Source organism: Electrona antarctica (genome assembly GCF_951216825.1).
Source record: "Electrona antarctica genome assembly, chromosome: 6".
Lineage (NCBI taxonomy): Eukaryota > Metazoa > Chordata > Actinopteri > Myctophiformes > Myctophidae > Electrona > Electrona antarctica.
The window spans coordinates 15,388,562-15,394,963 of record NC_136811.1 but is presented as its reverse complement, the minus strand read 5'-3'; positions in this window follow the sequence as shown (position 1 = coordinate 15,394,963).

Sequence of the window (6,402 nt, the reverse complement as noted above, 5' to 3'; positions counted from 1 at the left end):
GAACGTCTCAATCCCCGCCATGCGAGCAGTCTGTCTGGACACGAGAGGGATGGAGCGCCAAGATGGGGGAGAGTATACGGGGAGGCAGAGGTGCGATAGGGGGCCAGTATGAAAGGAGAGAGGACGGACAGAGAGGGGGAATGATCTGGGGTGGGGGCGCCGAATTAAAACTGGGGGAGGTTAGAGGTGATATGGGAGGCTTGGCTGGGTTTTTCGAGGGTAGGGTGGGGTTGGGGGGGAGATACACCCTAACCTTTCACGTCTTTCTCTTTCTCCCTCTCCGTGTCCCCTCATTGTCCCCCTGACTCTCTCTCTCTCTCCTCTCCCTCCCAGCTCTCTCTCTCTCTCTCTCTCTCTCTCTGGCTTGGGCTCCCATCTCTCACTCTCGACGTGTGTCTCTCAGAGGTTTCCATGGCGACGTGGTGGCTGTGGTGCTGCTGAGGAGAAAGAGGCGCGTGCACGACAGACAGACAGACAGACAGACAGACAGACAGACAGACAGACAGACAGACAGAGGAGATGGGCATTTAAATAGACATGACAATAGACAATGACACAAATGACAAGAAAGACATATCATCAGGCTACATTTTAGCCCACCAACACCATGACATCATTGTATAGCCTACCATGATGTTTAGGGCCAAATATTTGCATTGTATAGTGCAGTAGGCATATTTCTGAAAGGCATAGGCTATATAAACTATAAATCAAGAGACTATATATCCTATAGCCCACCCCACTCTAAACGTAAGGATATACAAATACTACAACTTTTACAGTGTGCTGTAAGCCTGTATGCATGTCCTATAACTTCGTAGCTTGTCAGACATGATGACTAGCATGCATGACTCAGTAAACGATATTCAGCAGGCTGCACTCCTCGTTTTGAATACAAGGCCTCTTCAATTTGATTATTCATTTACTATGCTGCCATCTGCAGGCCATCGAAGATATAACTCCGTACCATATTGGACTTCAGGCAAAGAATGCAGACTCGTAGAACAATTAAGGCAACAAGCTGCTGCTGTTATTTTGTAATTTGTAGCCTACACACATTCTTTTTAAAGATAGGCTACTTTTTTAAATGCTTTATGTTAGTTATAAACGGAAGAGACGGTAAAGACAGTGAGGAGAAAAAGGGGTGCATGACATTATAACATCATATAATCACAATTTTTTTTACTGAGGCCTATAAGGTCCTGTGACATCATGGTTTTGTATATTATCCTACAGTAGTTAGTATACATCAATCATTCAAAATACAAATGCATTCCTACATGTCACCTTATGTAATCCCTTGTGCTTCACAGGGGATTGTTAGTATTTAGTGTAAATAAATAATACTTTGCACACATTTGATTTGTTTAATTCACATCAAACGGGATTAAATCATGTGCCACCCATTAGTACTGTACATTGTGTATGTTCCTTGGTCTTTGTGAATAGTGTTCAATTAATCAAGATGTGATATATGCCTATATATATTCACAACTATAACTATAGTAATCATATGCAAAGTACTTCCCCCATCTGGCTCTCAAACTATGGAATTAACTCCCCATTACAATTAGAACTGCAGACTCACTCCCAATCTTCTGCTGTAATCTGAAGAGTCATCTCTTCAGACTCCACCTTAGCCGTAGCACTTGCCCTAGCCTCGACCCCCTTGCAGTCCTATGCAATGGGCTAAACATTTACAGAGCATGTTATGTAGACAGATGCCATGTCATTATTGATGTATTACCTTGCGTTGTCCTTGCTTACTGTAAGTTGCTATGAATTAAGAGCATCTGCTAAATGCCTAAATTCTAAATTGTATATACTGTAGGCTATGTTATTCATCATCATTGTATTCATTGTGTACACACTGGTTTATCATCACACTAGATCTGACAAACCTATCCCAGTGAAATGAGATTGGTTAAAGACCCATTGCACACACATTACGCTATTAGAATTGTTTTTTTCTTAAAAATGAGAATCTTTCTGTGCAAACCCAAACACAATACATGTCTTGTGTATTGGTGTCCTTCATAAAATATCACAGCTGACCACTGGCTTTATGGCAATACATGTACTGTGGTGCACCACGGGAAAAGACACTTCTTAAAAAAAAAAAAGAGAAAAGATCACCTAATGTAATTTTCCTTTCACAATAAAAAAAAGCCCTCAGAATTTCCCCAGCCATCAGAGTAATGTACCATATGCTGCGGGGTCCATACAATAACTGCAGCCCCACAGGGGCTGAGCACGGGTCTATATAGTGTCTATCAGCTTTAGATGACACGTTTCGATAGTGCGACTGATTTAGGCCGGGGACACCGCAAGATGAGTTGAGTCTCCATCCAATCAAGGAGGTGCGAAGAACACCTGCGGACAGTGGAAGAGGCCTTTATAGCCCGTCTGTGGGAGGGTGATGGCCGCTGTCCTGCCAAAGAAGGAACCCCGCAAACACATTTGGCTTTCCGCGTCTCAATCCAATTTGTACCGACCACCACCGAAAACCTTCCTCTCATGTTTTTCTGTGAGGCTATCAGCTGAATACCTTACTAATACTATACGGTTGGTTATTCTGGGCTATGAAAAATCAGCCTCTATACACATGGTGCTGAACAGGAGCTGAAGACTTGGGAAGATTCCAGGATGCCTGCAGGCAACAGTGGATCTCAAAGACACCATGGTTTATAGATTTTATAGTTTAATAAATATTAAATATCCAGTGTAAATAAATATGTTCAAGCAGCTCACCTGCTTTTAGGCCTGCACTCAAAACCGCAGTCAGCAGGAACTTCAACAAAGCACCGTTTGTTTAATTTGGAATTCTGTAAGACTGCAGTTGATGTTGTGGTTTTTGTGCAATTAAATTCAAAATTTATTTCAGTTCATTACAAATTGTAAAAAGAAAAGGGAAAAAAAGTGGGAAAAGAAGCACTCTCTAAACATTGATCATCGTATTTGTTTTTTGTTTGTATTAACCATCTTTGGGCTACATGAGCATTCAATGGCAGCATCCTCTTCTCCACCACTGGCCGCTAAAAAAAGCCACTGTCCCGCTCGGGGTCCGGCTGCAGCCATGTGAGTTGTCATGGCAACCTGGCTCCCTGACCCCGTCTGTGGCATTCCTCGACCTGGATGTAGATCGAGGAGGCATCGACAAAGTCAATTGGCCAAGACGGAGGGGTCTGGAGGAGGGGCGATGCTGCGGCAGCTAGATGTGCTGTTGTTGGAGGTATACAGCAGAGTCAGAGGGTCAGGGGTCAACGGCAGCAGCTGACTGAACTTGTGGAGACCCCCAGGCTCCTGGGGTTTCCATCACGGGGAGCTTCAGCTGACATCATGATCTCCTCTTTACTTCAGCCATCGGCATGTGGGCAGGCGTAGAGTAGCTGCTGGCGAGGGTAAACGGGGTGCTCTCTCAGCATCCAGGCTGATTGACAGGACATCCTGGGTGGAGATGTCTCTCTGCAGCGATCCCGATCTTAAGCCAGACTCTGGGTAGAAGACAGGGGGTGATGTGCCAGCAGGCAACAGAGGACGTGTGCTCACCCTGGCACACGGACTGTCTGCAAGAAGAGACTCAAGGTCATTCAGGCTTACATCAGGAACTGCAGCAGTAGGCTGATAGCAGGTGCGGCAGTGAACATATTAACAGGCCAAGAGCTGGTCATTCCCTGTTGTGGCAGAACCCTGTCCAGCTGTTTCAGCTTTTCTTTGTTGCCAGACAGAGACACCTCATCCAATAGGTTAGAATGGAGAAGACCAGAGGGGAGGGAGTTTTCCCATGCAGGGGCTGCCTCCCCCAGAAAGGTTAACGGAAGGCTGTTGGTCAGAGGGAAAAAAGATTGGAGCTGGTTTCCTTCAGCGGATTACTGAGGGTCTCATTCCCTAGTTGGTGGGCACGAGCTCAACAGATCTAGAGTCCTCTGAAAGCCCTCCATGAAGGCTTCTCTCATAGCAGCCCCGGCAAAAAGTCAATACTTGGAGGTGGAGCATCGAAGCAGCCTTTGAGGCTTTGAGGTGTTTCCAGCTTTTTTGGCAGAGCTCAGAAACGGTGTGCCGGGGTCCTGCTTCAAGGCTGGCATTGTGAGAACGGAGTTTTCAAAAACCTCAATTTTCCCCAAGGCTGGCCTGAGGCAACCTCTGGCCATCAAACAACGCTTACTCTGAACAGGGCCGAATGGGCCCTCAGGTTTATCCCCTGGGCTCTCTTTACTGATCTCTATGACCATGATGGAAAGTCAATACCGAAGCATCATAGAAGGTATATAAATGTTAGGCGTGGTCAGAACGCACACAGCATAAACCAAATACAATTATCCATCAAATGAGCGACAGAAAGAGAAAATAGGAAGGCAAATTCAGTATGGTATAACAAAAATGTCAAAGCGTTAACTCTTCACGCCTTAAACCCTCTGAAAACGGGTAAAGATTATGGAACATGTTACACGCCCCGGGCCTCATTTATTCCCTCTCCTCCCATCCGTTCTGTCGCCATAATGGCGCCGATGTCACACAAATCACAGCACAACTGAACAGGAACAGCGACAAGCCACCAACCAACCACTGAGCTCAGAAATAAACTATTTCTGTCCTTAAATGTACTTCAATAATGTTGTCTGAGAGAAGAGTCTGCAGTTCTGACAATGGGGAGTTTATTCCAGTTTGGGAGCCAGGAGGAAAAAGAGTCATACCTACAATTAACAAATAACCTCTACCTGTATATGTATGTAGGACACACGACGTGTTCGAAATATGGGCCTACCCTTAATTAGTCTGATGATGGATGTCAGTGTCAAGACACTGACTAAAGACAAACAAGCTCAGCTTGATGGGGTGTTTAAAAGCAGAATACAGAATAAATCACTGTATTGTTCTTAGCCTATGTCTTTCTGTAACATACTGTACAGTAATGTGTTTCTTTTGGCCTATAGAGTGCATCACAGTGGTTCTGCATTAAGTTATAAGCTACAACTTTAGTTGCCATTTCTTAATATTTTAGGGCTATGTATGTATAACAATCAAAACCATGAAATTGTATTGTATGAAGTTATATTAGAACTAAAAGAAATAAAGGTCCTGTACCTGCATCAGTAATTCTTTATACTGTAAAAAACTGTAATGCGGACCAAAAAGAAAACACAAAACTGTTGCCTTTGCAAGTTAAATTGCAATATTTCTTATCTGACTTAAACTTGATCAACAATTTACAATTTACAATTTACAATTTAGGCATTTAGCAGACGCTCTTAATCCAGAGCGACTTACATTAAGCAATAACAAAAGCATGGCATACATCACATATATAAAAAGTAGTTATCATGAATCATGCGTAGACTAAGAACGTAACAGTGGAGTATCTATGTAAACTATACATACTATACTATATAATATATTATACATGTGTACTATAAAGTGCTATGACTACATAAAGTGCAATTCTAGAGCTGTCTACGTAACAAGCTATAAGTAACCAAAATAATAATTCAATTCAATTGAACAATCAAGATTTGAAAGTACAAATTAAAATGTTCCCGCAATATAAAGTTCCTTTCAATGTCTCCAATGAGTCACATCAATCAAACCAAAAATGGTTGATCTTCTATTTTCCAAAAATCAAGAAATCTATGAAGTCATCAAAAAGGCAATGCATTGCTCAAAAAGTGAAAAAGTATATTTCTCACCCAACCTTCAAGTCAAGAGGCCACAGCAGGTTCCCCTTTGTCCAAAAGTTCAGAATTGATTCAGAGCTAAACCCTCAGCAATGTTCCTTGACCAAATTTCTCTTCTTCAGATCTCAAAAATGTCCGGCCCCACTACTCTGTGGTTGTATTCCTAGTAGTCCTTAAAATAATCTCTTTGACAAACCACCAGTCCACCACCACCAAACCCAAACTTTGATACCTAAAATGGAACCCCCTGGGGCCGCCGCCTCACTTCCTGTACTTTTATAGCTGTTCCTGGTACCTCACTTCCTGGAACATACATATATAGTAGTAACACTTGGATTATATGATTATTGTAATTACTTATAAAGATGGTGAATATTTAAGAAGGGGGTAGGAGTAAATACGTCTTTACTTCTTCCTACTCCTTATATGTAGCTTGTGTTCTGTCCAACAGCCTACAAGCTATTTTTGAGTGGTGCTAGGGTCTGAGGACGGAAATAGCATATTTTCTTCACCACCAAGTGTCACTGTTGCGCAGCCTAACACACCACCAAGTCTCACTGTTGTGCAGCCTAACACACACACACACACACACACACACACACACACACACACACACACACACACACACACACACACACACACACACACACACACACACACACACACACACAGACACACACACACACAGGCCAGGGAGGAGAGCTTGTACAGTACAGTACAGTACAGTACA